Raw genomic sequence first — 16,544 nt, forward strand, 5'->3', positions numbered from 1 at the left:
CTTACAGTATTTTTATTTTTGCTTGGGGGGGGCTTAGACTTTTTAAGGATGTATGGAAAAAATTCATATTTACTTTTTACTTTTACTTTGAAAGTACATTTCAGAGCCTGTACTTTCTTACTTTTACTTGAGTAAAGAAGTTGAATCGGTACTTCTTTTAACAGTGTTTTTTTCCACATGTATCTGTACTTCTACTTCAGTACAGAATATGAGTACTTTTGTCACCTATGTCAACTCCTCATGAGTGCTTGTTGTTCCTGCTGCAGTATCTAAAGACCAGATTATATATGATTTGATCACTTCCCTTCATTTATCTGAGTTATTTTTTGGTTAATTGTAACTGCACCCATGAAAATGGTGATATTTTATACTCAGCTGTCTGCACAGTCATCAGAGTCAGTGGTTTGATTTTTGAAAAATTTGATTTTAATTTGATTTTGAAAATCTTTAATGTTCCCAAAGGGCAATTTGGTTTGTAGCTGAAGTTAAAACAATCATTTTTTACATGACAATAAAATTATTAGTACACATATAAAATACATAATACACAGTCATCACAGTTTCACGGGTGTATCACTCCCAACAAGCTCACCTACAGCTTATTTAAAAATCAAATAGCAGATGGAACAAAGGAATTAAGATATGTTTTATTTAGCCCTACTGGGGAAAGTGTACCTTCTCTTAGAAGGGAGAAGCTGAAACTCTCCATGAAGAGAGTTCTCCAGAATGGTCTTTGCCCTCTGAGTGGCTCTAACATGATACACCTTTCCCAGATCATTGAGGCTGATGCCAATGGTTTGTTTTTTTTTTTTTTTTTTTTTTCAGTTTGACCACATTCCTCAGCTTGTTCCTATTTAAAATGATGAGGTTATCAAACCAACAGATAAAAGCAAAAGTTAAAATGGTGTCAGTAACAGACGAATAAAATATTTTAAGAAGCTTTTTGTCAACATTAAATCACCTCAGTTGCATCAGATAAAACATCCTTCTTTAGCCTTGTTACAAATGGAATCTGAATTTATCTCAAAGGACAGTCTGTCATTCAGGATGGTACCTAAGTACTTACACTGACTCACTATTTCCACTGCTGTACCTTTAACAAAGGTTTGGGCTTTGACAGGAGGGTTCTTGCGGAAGTGAAGGACCATGTCTTTTATTTTAGACACGTTAAGCTGCAGGTAAGGGTCATCAGACCGTTTAACAAAATAGTAAATGACAGGTCCATGGCCCACCTTGTGGTCCTGCAGAAGGCTAACAATCACATCTGCAAATTTTATGATAAACCTTGACTCAAACATGCTCTTACAATCATTGGTGTCAGGGAAGGACAGAAGCGGTGGAACGCAATAAGGCCTCAGACAGGGTTTCATTAACACCAGTTCTCTGCAGCCTCGTCAGAAAATCAACGAACCAACATATGGTTCCAAAATCAACGCTGGGAATTTCTGAAAGCCTCTGAGCAAGAACATGAGACTGCATATAGTTAAAGGCTGATGAAAAGTCAGCAAAGCATAGACGTGCATGTGATTTTCTTTCATTGTCTGTGTCATTGAAAGCAAGCGTTTTTTAACCAGGGGCTCAAAACTCTTCATCACCACTGAGGTGAGGGCCACAAGACGATAATCATTTAATATCTTTCGGGTTGGTACCTTTGCCATTGAAACAATAATGGATTGTTTCCATTATGAGGACATTTTAAGTAACAAGGACCCCTGAAAAATGTTTTCATTTAATTTAAGAATGGGACACAATATTTAAGTAGTCGACCTGTTGCCATCAGGTCCATGACTTTTCCTAGCATTAATCTTTTCAAAAATGTTCCACACACTGATTTCATCTAAATCAGGCTGCTTAGTGCAGCAGCCCTGAATTTGAATCGATTTTCAGAAAAGTCCTTAGAGTCAAATCTCAGACAAAATTGGTTGAGCTCTTCTACCAGAGTAGTCAAATTTGCCAGTATTAGACACTATTTTTTTCCCCCTGAAACCATAACCTTATCCTTTTATAGAAAAGGAAAGTATTGTTTTGTACATAAGGTTCCACTGAAGCGGAGCAGATGACATGATATTGTTCTATTAGTGTAGAAAGTGAAGCTGTTTTCTTAATTTTATTCAATAGTTCTTTCATCTGACATTGTCATTCTCACAAAACATTTTTTGTTGTGTATGTGTTCAGTCTGTCAGGATGTCTGCTCTCAGAGGAAGGCTGTTCTTCTCTGGCCTCAGCTCTCAGCTCCAACCCCTCCCATCTGAGAGAACTGGACCTGAGCTACAATCATCCAGGAGACTCAGGAGTGAAGCTTCTGTCTGCTGGACTGGAGGATCCAGACTGGAGACTGGACACTCTCAGGTCTGGACAGCTCTGAGGAACTCTGCTTCATGTTTGATGGTGGATCAAGTTGATCCTGACTCTGTTTCTTCCTCCAGGGTGGACCATGGTGGACCACAGAGACTGAGACCTGGTCTGAAGAAGTGTGAGTGTGTTTTCACTTTGATTCATGAAAATGTTCAGTAACTGTTGATGTTCTAACTGGATTGTTGGCTTTTAATTTAAATGTAGTCAAACATTATTCACAGGTGATGAAATGTAAGTTTGAATGATTCACTTTCAGTAAAGTTGTTGATAAATGAACAGATGATAAACTGCAGCTGTTGTTTCTTGTTCTCTCCATCAGATGTCTGTGAACTGGAACTGGACACAAACACAATCAGCAGAAACCTCAAACTGTCTGACAACAACAGGAAGGTGACACGTGTAGCAGAGGATCAGTCATATCCTGCTCATCCAGACAGATTTGATAACTGGTGTCAGCTGCTGTGTAGAAATGGTCTGACTGGTCGCTGTTACTGGGAGGTCGAGTGGAGTGTAGAGGTTCATATCTCAGTGAGCTACAGAGGAATCAGAAGGAAAGAATACAGTGCTGACTGTTTGTTTGGAAGAAATAATCAATCATGGAGTCTGATCTGCTCTGATGGTGGTTACTCTGTCTGTCACAACAACAGAAGAACATCCCTGTCCTCCTCCTCCTCCTCTGTCTCTAACACAGTAGCAGTGTATGTGGACTGTCCTGCTGGCTCTCTGTCCTTCTACAGAGTCTCCTCTAACTCACTGATCCACCTCCACACCTTCAACACCACATTCACTGAACCTCTCTATCCTGGGTTCAGGATCTGTTCTGGTTCAGTGTCTCTGAGGGAGTTGTATTGAAGGATACAAGAAACTGAGATGCTTCACTTCTCAGCTTTTGAGTCTCCATCAGTTCCAGATTGGAGACAGATCTGGACTTTACTGTCTAAATCAGTGTTCCTGAAAAGCGGACCTCTGGGATGGAGTTTACATGGACTGCTGTCAGATACATTTCTGAGCTTTTGGTCAAAGACTGTCTTTCTCCCATCTCTAATAATTCTCAGTTTTATCCACATGTGGCAAAAAAATTATGAGAATCAATAAACAACAGGATGTTGAAAGAGCAGAACTCAAAGACACTGCAACAGCAGAATTTATGTCCAGAAAGGTGTGTTTTCTTTAGTTTAGTTTTTTTCAGTGTATTGAAAAACCTTTTTTTAAAACAAATGTAAAAAAAACCTTTTTAAAACAAACATAACATCCTATTTTAATCTGAGTGTCACTGTGTGAGTGGATGTGTGCGAATGATCTGGCCTGGGTGGAGAATGTTGTTTGTTTTTATTTTGTACGTTGTAAAGTACTTTGTGCAACATTGTTATTTGTTTGAAAAGTGTTGTATAAATAAAGTTTAAATGATTGATGAAATAATACAGTCCAGTAATGTTCTAGCGGAGTCGTGCAGCAGACTCTCAGCTCAGTGTGTGAATGTGCTGCTGCTGAACTGGGACTCATGAGTTCCACTCTGAACCAATGAGTCATGAATCATGAGTCTGACTGTGAACCAGTCTACAGTATGTGCTGTGGGTGAGTGACAGCTCATAGCGGGGAGGGAAAGGGAGTGAAACAGCAAACCAGAGCTGCTGCTTTTCCTCCTTCTTTCTATATGAACATGAGCACCATGATGCACACTGCTGTGTTCTCATATCAAGCTCATGTTCACCTTCTTTCTTTCACAGGGAGAACATGAAAGAAGCTGAAGCTGAACTCAGCCTTCCAACTTTAGTGCTCCGTGTCACAGACTGATCCATTTTCTGACGTTATAGTCCACACCAGGCTGCAGCCTCTCTGTGTGACACTTTGTTCATCATTATTTTCACACTTTAGTTCCTGCTTCTTTTCATTTAGGCTCCATGTAGGCTGTTCATGATGACTTTGTTTGTGTGTGGCTGTTTTCTTCTGAATGTGGGATCTCTGTCTGAATGAAAGTTTCACAATCACTGCCTCAGACTGCATTCAGAAGGAATTGTTGAAGTCATAGAAGCTGAAGAGTTGATGATCAGAGGCTGACAGCTAAAGGAAGCTAGAATGCACACTGCTCTCTGACAGAGTCGGCCTCCCTCCACATTTAGGAGGCTTTTTCACTTCTTACAACAGCTGACAAAGGGCTCATCTGGGATTTGAACCCCGGACCTGTCACACCCTGAGCCAGAATCATCCTGATTGTTCCTGGAATGGTTTGGTTAGTCAGAGTGTGTCTGTGTGTGTTCTTGTCTCTCTGAGTGGTTGGAAATGAAAATGGAGATCGGTAGAAGCAGATGACTCTGAGGATGAATGAATGTTTCACTGGCAACATCAACAACTGTTTACTCACCTCTAAACGCGGCTGTGCGACATCACTGGAGATCAAAGGCATTTCCTGTCCTTCATCGCTCTCCCACGCGACACCAACTCAAACGTCACACTCGCATTAGATTCAGCCGGAACGGCGCATGTGCACTAAGAAGCTCACATTGTCTCGCGAACGAATGAAGTGAAACACAAATCAGCTGTTATGAGACAAATAAGTGGCGTTAAATTGAACTAAAACCAAATCTGTTGGTTTATTCCGCCTTCTACTTATTAAAATGCGTCTTTTTCTGCTTTCGCTCATTTTTGCAATCACAGACTGGGCGAAGCTGCGCACCTCGTCCACTGTGTGTGTGTGTGTGTGTGTGTGTGTGCTCTCTCTGCTGGTCTGAGTTCATTTAAATGCTTTGTTGGATCTGTCTGTCTGTATCATGTCAGAAACTCTGAAACACTCTGAACTTCTTTAAAAAACGCTGGATTTACTGATATGAAAGTGTCCAGCGGTCCATGATGGATTATTATAGAAAGATATCAGCTTTAATGTAAATACATTGTTGTATATAAACACAGAAATTACAATAATCATCTGTAAAACTTGTAAAAAAAAATGTTGCCATCTCACTCAGCAGGAACAAAGGAGGAGCTTGTGTTTGAACCTGTGTGAGAAAAACAGAAAAAAGAAGACTCTCCCTGATCGGGTTAGCTGCCACGTTATAAAATGCAGGAAGTTCTTCTGAACATGCCAGCAAGTGTTGAAGGCTGCTGATGACTGGAGATTCATGACGTCATGGTGAAACTCAATAAATAAGCATTGGTGGTTCAGTGGTAGAATTCTCGCCTGCCACGCGGGAGGCCCGGGTTCGATTCCCGGCCAATGCAGAGTAACTCTTTACCAACATCCAGATGTTAGAAACACAGTGCTGCTTGGAAAATACCCTGATCGACTCCAACACACTGTGACTTTGTGAAACAACCAGTGGAGCCCCCTGGTGGTCAGTAGAAGTGCAGCCCCTCTGAGCTGGTGGCAGACCAAGGCTTCAGTCTGCACACATCTTCCACATGTGATGGCACACACACTGTGTATTGTGGCAACATCCGTCCCCTCAGAGAGAATCTGCTCTTTAACCCTCCTGTCGTTTTCACCCCCCGCCCCTTACTTTAGTGTTCCTGCTCTGTTTGATACGGTGGCCGGTAAGTGCAAAACTAAATTACAAAGTGCCAAACACTTTTACAATGCGTGAAACTAATTTACATGTTGGGAAACATTTTTACATTTTATTCAACAAAATTACACAAGAAAAACACTTTTACCACGGACAAAACAAACTTACAAATTAGAAAACAAATTTACATGTTGCGAAACAAATTTCCAATCGACAGAATCTTCCGGAAGAGGAATGTACCAAATGCCGGAAGTGATCCAGAAGAAGATTGACTGGGAGCTCAAAAAGTTTGTATCGGTTTGTGTGCCGGGAAAACTTTGCGGAGTGAAAGTTTATGGCAGCATGGAGTAAATGATGTTTTGGCCGTTTTGTGGAAACAACTTGAGCCAATTTACGCGGTTGTGTTTTATATTATATACATATCCGGAGGTAGCAGCACCTGATCTACTGAAGCATGATGTGAAGTTTACACGGTGCAAACATCAGCCTGCGGACTCTTAAAAGGATGATTCCTCTCCAAACGCCATCAGGTTGGAACTTCGTGGACCTGGACAACTGTTTGGCTATCGGACGATGTGGCAGGTACTCAGACAAAAGTCCAATCTTCGAGTGAAGAGAGATGATGTGATGAATGAGAGAGCACGCAGAAGGTTTCTAAGAAGAAGCTGCTACTCAATGGGAGCGAACTGTATGTGGCATGCAGATGGTTCTGATAAACTGGCTCTCTCAGGACGCATGGATGGATTTTTTCACCTAAAGTGCTGTGGCTCCAATGTGGACCGACAAATAACAAGAAGCCAACAGTGATCGCTGAGAATCTCCTCTCATGAGACTGAGGACTGATTGTGGCACGGAGAATGGCATTATGGCTGCCATTCAGTCTCCCCTACGCCTCCATCATGATGACTGCTGCTCTGGGCCGTCCAGCCACATGTATGGCTCATCCACGAATAAGCAGCGTGTTGAATCCTGGTGGGCCATATTTAGAAGGGGAAGGTAAGTGGCCTTCATGAAGTCATTTTATTATGACTGACCTTTCATTAGATTTTTATCTTTATGTTCTATCGCAGATGAACTCCTCTAAACATGTATAATAATTGAGGCTGTGACTTTAACGCGTTCATTTCAATTCACTCATTACAAAGTCTTTAATTAATTAGATTTTTTTAATGGAGTCCCACTTCTACTAATAATATATATTTTCTTCTGATTCTATCCATTTCTACAGGTCTCAGTTCTGGATGGAGTTGTTTGCTGGATACTTCAACGGGAGCCATGAGCATCGGTGCCTTCTGAGATGTTGCTATGGTGATGTTGGATGAGTGTGTGAGACTGTGGAACAGTCACAGGATTCACACTTCCAGAACAGCGTCATGTCCAATGAACTGTACTGCTGACCACACAGGTAATATTGGTGATGGATGGATATTCCATGTTTGTTTTATTTATTGCTTAAATGTAAATAAATGCTATTTATTCTATCCAACACAGATTTGGCTCCACAGACTGGATTTGAGATTGAACCAGCTGATTTGGATGCTGTTCCAGAGGCGAGCCTGTCAATAGCTCCATGTGGGGACTCAAACATGCAGGAGGACTTTGACTTTGTTATGAAGCACAAACAACTACAGAAGCCAGAGAACTGGGAGTCTGCAACAGAACTGTACATGAAGCTGAAAGAAACTGCTCAGCTGTGAGTCAGTGACAAAGGGAATTTTCCCTTCCTGCATTATCAAGTGCTTGTTCATTGGGGTTTCTGTCCTATTTCTTTTTTATTTTTTTTAATTAATTTTTTTAATATACATGTCAAGAGCCATGAGATGACTGTGCTGTGATTTGGTATTAGACAAGTAACACAGAATTGAATCAAATATTGCCATGACTGAAAAACATGCAATTTTTCTGTTTTAAAATTGTTTGGAAAAAACTCATAACCAATCTATCACAGATGCAATCAGAAGGAAATATTTGTAATTTTTTTATTGTTTGTAAACATAACATTTGCATTCCCATTGTTTCATTTCTTCAGATGAACAGGTACCAGAATCATTTGGAAACATCACAAGGAAAAGTGAATGACAAGCTAAGAAATCTGAGTTGGAGTGGTGGAACACTGCAGTCTGTCTGAACACCAAGTGTCACAGCTTCATTTGTTCTGAGTTTGAAATCAATTGATAAAAATTATAGCAAAGTAATGAGTCCTATATTTTTGTAAGTATGGAAAACAAAACTTCTTGAAATAATTTGTTTTGTCTGAAACTTAACAGTGAAAATCTTAACTGTGTGGAGAGAAAAAAAAACAACAAAAAAAACACCTTTTCGGAGTCTGGTCTCGAGGGGTGATCTAGTTACCAATTACAAGTTACAGTTACAAGTCACAGTGTGTGAATCTAGGAGTACTAATTTCAATGTGTTTGAACATGTATTGGGAACTGGGAATGGAGAGTCATCCAGGAACTCTATTCTTGGCGATGGTTCCAATCCGGACGGGGGAGGTGAAGTCAGCCCAGCTGCAAACATCAAAACATCCTCCAGAGACACAGCAGCCTGACCTTCTGCAAAAAAAAGCCTTCAGTTACATCTTGGCAATGTATTTTCTCAACAAATCATAAAAAAAGTGATTTACAAACCTTCACAATCAAAGACACAGTCCGCCCAGTAGCCCAAAGTTTGACTTTCTTTAAGTCTCCTGTTACTTCCTGATGGACTGAGGTCAGGTTTGAAGAGTCTCAAGTTCCAGACCAGTGAGTGGCTTTTCAGAGTGGCGCAGGACAGGGGCCAGCAAAGTAGGCTGTTGCTGCAGTGCAGTCAGAAACTGAAGAGCTGAAAGACCATCTTTGAATCTAAAAAGTCACCACAAACATTGTTTCACATTTAAATGACCTAAAGAAACTTCAATGTTTTCTAAAATGACTATCCACCCAAACATATAGAAATGAGTAAAAATGGTTGTGTGTTGAACATTACTGATTTAAAGAAGAACTCTGTGTCTTGCTTTGCACTTGGCAGGGTAATTGTTACTCTACAGACTGCAAGAATTACGCACACAAACACAAGACTGGAATGACATGAGCACCTTTTGATTGGCATCAGACAGAGGAAGGGGAGACAGACATCACACAATTATACAATTATATAATTGCAGCAATTATACTTAACTAAGGCACACATTCTGACACACTGACTCAGAGCTAAAAAATATACATTCTTAATAAACCACAGAGGGGGATGATGAGGCATTTCAAACTAAAATATCTTAAATACAAAAAAATAAAAATCACATCTTAATTACAAATATGATCTTACCTGTCAATTACAGATGAGTTGCGGTCAATAATGTCCCATCAGAGGGAGTCTGACAGGATTTCTTTCTTTTCTTCAACAGTAGCAACACGTCTCAGACAGCCTGCTGTCTGTAACATTGTGCCGCGTCTCATGATGCATTCTCACAGAGCATCCACTGAAGAAACATTCTCAATCTGAGATGAAACAACACGTTTTTGAAAAATAGTTCAAGCAAAGCGTGTCATGTGGTATATAAAGTAAATGATCATTAACCATTAGTGTTGTTTACATCTAACCCTGTTCATACCATTTGCATTGTACACCAAGAACTGATGTCCTTCTGGTCCATCAGAAATGGGCCGGTCTTTCAGATGTTTCATCAGTAGAGTTAAAAACTCTCGTCTCGGCCCACCTGTGTCAATTCCTTCTTCCAAAACAGCATCATCTGTGAATTTTACCAGCATGTCACAGGTTTCAGAATATGTTGAACATCTTACAAATGCAAATATCTTTCCCATGTAATCAAAAAATTAAAATGAACAATAAGTGGGTCACTGTTGTTTTTTTTACTTACCCGTAGCAAGTACTGCTGACTGGATTTGTTTCAGGTGGATCCAGATCCTCAGTGTCAGATATTACTGTCTGAAAAACAAATGAAAATGAAACAACACACTGAAAGCAAAGAACATCAGGCTGCCATAATCTGCCTTAATACCTGTCCAGGCTGAGCTGTGGATGAATCTCTGAAACATGATAAAATTGATAAACTGATTAACTTTATGATACAGAGTATAACAGAGCTTTGAGTAACATTTAGAGGTAGAGAGGAACCATAAGATTTATAAATAAGATAATTTTGTTATAAATGATATTACACGTATGGTATTTTCTACCACATGTTCATCACAATCACATCAACAACTTAAAGACAAATGACTTCTTTTGTAAAAACTAATACCTACCCTTTATCTTCAGGTTTGTGTGGGAGAACTGTGTTTTTTTTGGTTCAAAAACCTGAGAAGAAAAGCACACAATTGTCAGCAACTTTAAACAGCTTCCATTATTGTTCCCTCACCACATACAGTATATATCAATGGTGAAAGGTTATCAGGGTGTCTGATTGGAATAGTAAATGCCAAATAATCAAGACTTGGTTCTTAGACTTTATGCTTGAAACCAAATGCATATCCTATCAATTAATAAATTAAAAAAAAAAACAAAAAAAAACGTAATTAAAGTACAAAATGTAAAAATGAACGTACCACAGTGTCAGCTGCATTGAATTCAGCTGTGCTCCTCGATGTGATGACAATTTCAGAATCAGAGTCTGATGTATCAACCTCTGTAGTAAAAACAAACACATTATTAATTATGCTACATGAGAGTAAATAAATATGTAAAAATATTGAATGAAGAGATCCACAAACCTCCTCTAAAGTGTGTTTCTAGGCAAATGAAAAAAGTGCCTTTCCTATTTCCTTTTTATATTCTGCCAGTTTGAATGGGCTTTCTGACCCAGGCACATGGAGCACCTCTGAACAGTCTGGATACAAAAGAAGGTCTGCTCCTTCATCCATCTTCTTGTTAAATGTTAACAAGACAAGACAGCTAAAACAATCAGCAACAATTGTGCATTTAGCATAAATATACGCCTAAAATAAAATAAATAAATATAAACTAGCAACGTATACTAACTAAACGCGTTGCTATTCCGTGAAGACAACGATTGGCTGCTAAATGAAACGGTGCACTTTAATTCACTGCATGTCTGACAGCGGCTTCAGCTAGTTAGCGCGATGCTACACTTAGCTTGTTTAGCATTTTCCGGCTGTTTATTAGATGTCTCCTGTGCGCGTGCTCCTTCCGTCTGGTCCGTTCATCAACGTTAAACATTCTACAGATCGTCCGCACGGAAAACACAACCGCGTAAATTGGCTCAAGTTGTTTCCACAAAACGGCCAAAACATCATTTACTCCATGCTGCCATAAACTTTCACTCCGCAAAGTTTTCCCGCCACACAAACCGATACAAACTTTTTGAGCTCACAGTCAATCTTCTTCTGGATCACTTCCGGCATTTGGTACATTCCCCTTCCGGAAGATTCTGTCGATTGGAAATTTGTTTCGATACATGTAAATTTATTTTCTAAAATGTAAATTTGTTTTGTCCGGGGTAAAAGTGTTTTTCTTGTGTAATTTTGTCAAATAAAATGTAAAAATGTTTCCCAACATGTAAATTTGTTTACATGCTTTGTAAAAGTGTTTGGCACTTTGTAATTTAGTTTTGCACTTACCGGCCACCGTATAAAACAGAGCAGGAACACTAAAGTAAGGGGCGGGGGGTGAAAACGACAGGAGGGTTAAAGAGCAGATTCTCTCTGAGGGGACGGATGTTGCCACAATACACAGTGTGTGTGCCATCACATGTGGAAGATGTGTGCAGACTGAAGCCTTGGTCTGCCACCAGCTCAGAGGGGCTGCACTTCTACTGACCACCAGGGGGCTCCACTGGTTGTTTCACAAAGTCACAGTGTGTTGGAGTCTATCAGGGTATTTTCCAAGCAGCACTGTGTTTCTAACATCTGGATGTTGATAAAGAGTTCCTCTGCATTGGCCGGGAATCGAACCCGGGCCTCCCGCGTGGCAGGCGAGAATTCTACCACTGATCCACCAATGCTTACTGAACAGCTTTTACCATGATGTCATGAATCTCCAGGCATCAGCAGCCTTTCACAGATGATTATTCTAATTTCTGTATTAATATATAACAATGTATTTACATTAAAGCTGATATCTTTCTATAATAATCCATCATGGACCGCTGGACACTTTCATATCAGTAAATCCACCGTGTTTTAAAGAAGTTCAGAGTGTTTCAGAGTTTCTGACATGATACAGACAGACAGATCCAACAAAGCATTTAAATTAACTGAGAGCTCAGACCAGCGAAGAGAGCACACACACACACACACACACACACACACACACACACACACACACACACACACACACACACACACACAGTGGACGAGGTGCGCGATTTCAAAAATGAGCGAAAGCTGGAAAAGAAGCATTTTAATAAGTAGAAGGCAAAACAGACATCTGAGTATGTGGGAGGAACAAACCAACCGATTTGATTTTAGTTCAATTAAACGCCACTTATTTGTCTCACAGCTGATTTGTGTTTCACTTCATTCGTTTGCGAGACAAGCGTGAGCATCTTTGTGCGCATGCGCCATTCCATCTGACTCTTTTACGCTTCCGTCTTTCATCTCCAGTGACGTCACACAGCCTCATAGAGGTGAGCAAACAGTTGATGTTGTCAGTGAAACATTCATTCATCCTCAGAGTCATCTGCTTCTACCGATCTCCATTTTCATTTCCAACCACTCAGAGAGACAAGAACACACACAGACACACTCTGACTAACCAAACCATTCCAGGAACAATCAGGATGATTCTGGCTCAGGGTGTGACAGGTCCGGGGTTCAAATCCCAGATGAGCCCTTTGTCAGCTGTTGTAAGAAGTGAAAAAGCCTCCTAAATGTGGAGGGAGGCCGACTCTGTCAGAGAGCAGTGTGCATTCTAGCTTCCTTTAGCTGTCAGCCTCTGATCATCAACTCTTCAGCTTCTATGACTTCAACAATTCCTTCTGAATGCAGTCTGAGGCAGTGATTGTGAAACTTTCATTCAGACAGAGATCCCACATTCAGAAGAAAACAGCCACACACAAACAAAGTCATCATGAACAGCCTACATGGAGCCTAAATGAAAAGAAGCAGGAACTAAAGTGTGAAAATAATGATGAACAAAGTGTCACACAGAGAGGCTGCAGCCTGGTGTGGACTATAACGTCAGAAAATGGATCAGTCTGTGACACGGAGCACTAAAGTTGGAAGGCTGAGTTCAGCTTCAGCTTCTTTCATGTTCTCCCTGTGAAAGAAAGAAGGTGAACATGAGCTTGATATGAGAACACAGCAGTGTGCATCATGGTGCTCATGTTCATATAGAAAGAAGGAGGAAAAGCAGCAGCTCTGGTTTGCTGTTTCACTCCCTTTCCCTCCCCGCTATGAGCTGTCACTCACCCACAGCACATACTGTAGACTGGTTCACAGTCAGACTCATGATTCATGACTCATTGGTTCAGAGTGGGACTCATGAGTCCCAGTTCAGCAGCAGCACATTCACACACTGAGCTGAGAGTCTGCTGCACGACTCCAATAGAACATTATTGGACTGTATTATATCACTATATCAGTCAATGAACCAACCAACATATCAATTGCTGCTGTAAACTTTATTTAGTTTATTTATACAGCCCTTTTTAAACAATTAACAATGTTGCTTAAAGTGCTTTACATGGTAAAAGATAAAAATAAACACGAATATATCCCCCACCCAGGCCACATCAGCCTCCATACATACACAGACACTCAGATTAAAACAGGATGTCATGTTTGTCTCACAAAGGTCATTTAGTATGTTCATAAAAACTGTCCTTTCTGCAGATAAACTTCAGTGTCCTCTGTTGAGTTCTGTCCTTTCAGTATCCCATTATTTATTGATATATGGAATTTTTTGCCACATGTGAATAAAAATAAGAGTTATTTCACATTTTTTTGAGTCCCACCTATGGAAAGACTAAGTGCCAAGTTAAAAGGAAATAAACATTTTTTGGACATATGGTGGCCTCTGACAGATTACCTGCCTTGGGATATAGTGTAACTATTCAGAGGTGAAAGGGCATATTGGATTAGACGGTCCCAGACCAAATCAATTGATGCTGAGGGAGGTTATGTAACATGTGTAAGGACACATATGACTTCATCTGTTGATATGTTGCTGCCTTTTTCTTTGTTTTTATTTGTTGGGTAATTTTTGTTTTTGTGCCTTTGTTTTTCTGTTCCATATTCTTAGCTCTTATTATAATTTTCTATTTCAGTTAACTCTTACTTTTGCCCCCCCCGACACAGACCACTGTTTATTGGAGTTACATGTGTTAGTGTAATGTAAGTTCAGAAATTGAAATAAAGTCTGATTATTAAAAAAAAATGTATTCAAGATCAGAATTTTTTTTTTCAAAAATATTTACATTTTATGAAGGGAAGAAAGGGCCAATTCAAAAGTTTAATCTGTGCTGACTGACAGTCACATGTTTCACAACAAAATTACATCTTTTATAGAGTAATGCTTGTAGAAATGTTCCCAAAGCAGCCCAAATGGTCCAGAAGAAGCTGAACCTAAACCCCAGGTGGAGTTTGGAGGAGCTGGCTGAGAGGAGAGGAGGACTTGAGGAGTCTCTGGGATCATGGTGGACTGGACTCTGTTCTCAGACCAGTTCTGATTCCTCTGTCAGTCTCTGCTGGATGAAGCTCTCCTCTCCACCTCCCAGGAACATGGTCCAGAGTCTGGACAAGCTGCTGCTGCAACATCTGGATCATCAGGAAGCAGCTGATCCTCCATTAACACACAACTTCGTCTTCACAGCCACCTGTGTAGAGAAGAAGAAGAGAGCATATCCATCAGTGTTTCCTGACTCTGTCCATCAGCTGTCAGTCAGTGATGCAGATCCAGCATAAAGACCTGCAGGGACTTCAGTCCTGTTCAGTCCAGATGTGCAGCAGCTGCTTCCTCTCAGCTCATGTTAACGTGTTGGAGTGAACACACTGAGCTGGAAACTCACAGACCTCAAGTCTGCTGACTCAGCACATTTCTCTGAGTCCACAGTGGAGATAAAGAGCTGAGTCATGAAGGTTCATCACTTTACTGATGATTTACTGAAGGTCCATTTAAACAGAGAGACAGACAGACAGAGAGACAGACAGACAGACAGAGAGAAAGACAGGCAGACAGACAGACAGGCAGACAGACAGGCAGACAGACAGGCAGACAGACAGGCAGACAGACAGGCAGACAGGATTCTGGTCTGCAGAAAGACCACATGGTGACAGTGTGATGAAAGAAGATCAGTGATGTGCAGCTTTCAGTCAGACTGATCTCAGAGCTGTGACAGATGAACCTGATCAGAGAACAAACAGTCTCAGCTCAGATCTGACAGTTTGATGGACGAGGACCAGAATCTGAACATCTCTGAGTTCTTCAGCTGGAATCTGCTTCATTTGATGGTCACATGATCACAACAGTCCTCTGACTAATCTGATTGGCTGACTGTTTTCTCTCTGTCTTTCTGTCTAATTCTGAAATCTGTTTCTGTTCTCCTCTCACAGCTTCACTGAGGGTTAGAGTGAAACAATATTACTGAAAGGAACATGAACTGAGTCCAACTGTAGCAGAAATAAAACATGAGTCTGACCTCAGAGTCTTCAGTCTGAAGTTTGGACTCTTCACAAGATCAGACAGATCCTTCAGGTCTGAATCCTTCAGGTAGTTCAGACTCAGCTCCAGTTCTCTGAGATGGGAGGGGTTGGACTTCAGAGCTGAGACCAGAAAAGAACAGCTGATCTTTGACAAACTGCAGCGTCTCAACCTGAGTAAAGAATAAAAGATGCGACTTTAGGAGACAAAGTTCCTGCTTGAAAGATAGATAGATAGATAGATACTTTATTTATCCCAGACTGGGAAATTGCAGTGTATTTTGTGTTTCATCATCTGTTCAGAGCGAATTATGTTTTAGTGAAGGGACTTGTGGTAGATGATTTTATTTCTGTGGTTTGGGAAAGAAGGCAAAATATTTTTCTTTGGTTGATTGTTTTGTTTAAAATGTACCATTATGACTTGAGAAAAGGAAAATAATGTATGTGTGTATGTTTATATGCAGATATATGAGAGTTCAGGTTGTTACAACAGCCACTGGATGATTAAATACGTCTTATAAACCCATGTGGGTTGGACATTTTTATGAATGGCACGCAAATAAATTAATAAATGAAATGAACCACAGACTAAAATCTGCATACTAACATGCAAATATATATGAATATATGATGTCCTCTTTCAAAAATACAAGATTGATTGATAAACTGCAAGCAATTAAAACGTATTTTTCAATTTAATAAAAGTCTGTTTTCCAAAGTTAAAACTGCAATCTGCAGTTCTCCAACCTGAGTAAAGAATAAAAGTTGTGACTTTAAGAGACAAAGTTCCTGCTTGAAAGCGTTCAATGTTTCATCAAGTCAACACATGATTCACAACATCTGGAACATTTTCACTTCATTCAGCGGTGACCACGTTTAACATGCTGAGTTTGGTCTGAATCTTTCAGTCAGCTTGAGTCACATGACTTTATAGTCGTGTTGGAACAGAAAACACCGAATATTAGTGCAGTACCCAAAGAAAAAAAAACTAACAAAAAAAAATTGATATGAGAATCACAATTCTCATTTACGATGATTTAAAATCGATTAAAAATGTCCCAAAATCGATTTAAAAAATAAAACAATGCTG

General features: G+C 40.1%; 1 protein-coding gene and 2 non-coding genes across 3 annotated transcripts in view; 1 reads left to right on the forward strand and 2 right to left on the reverse strand.

The window, feature by feature from the left end:
* LOC115057438 (NLR family CARD domain-containing protein 3-like) overlaps positions 1-16,544 on the reverse strand; it is a 217,258-nt gene that overhangs the window by 105,748 nt on the left and 94,966 nt on the right. The window lies entirely within an intron of this gene.
* On the forward strand, positions 5,501-5,571 carry trnag-gcc (transfer RNA glycine (anticodon GCC)). The gene has a single exon. It is a non-coding gene; the product is annotated as a tRNA-Gly (tRNA).
* trnag-gcc (transfer RNA glycine (anticodon GCC)) lies at positions 11,747-11,817 on the reverse strand. The gene has a single exon. It is a non-coding gene; the product is annotated as a tRNA-Gly (tRNA).

Source organism: Echeneis naucrates, chromosome 2 (genome assembly GCF_900963305.1).
Source record: "Echeneis naucrates chromosome 2, fEcheNa1.1, whole genome shotgun sequence".
In the NCBI taxonomy this organism is placed as follows: domain Eukaryota; kingdom Metazoa; phylum Chordata; class Actinopteri; order Carangiformes; family Echeneidae; genus Echeneis; species Echeneis naucrates.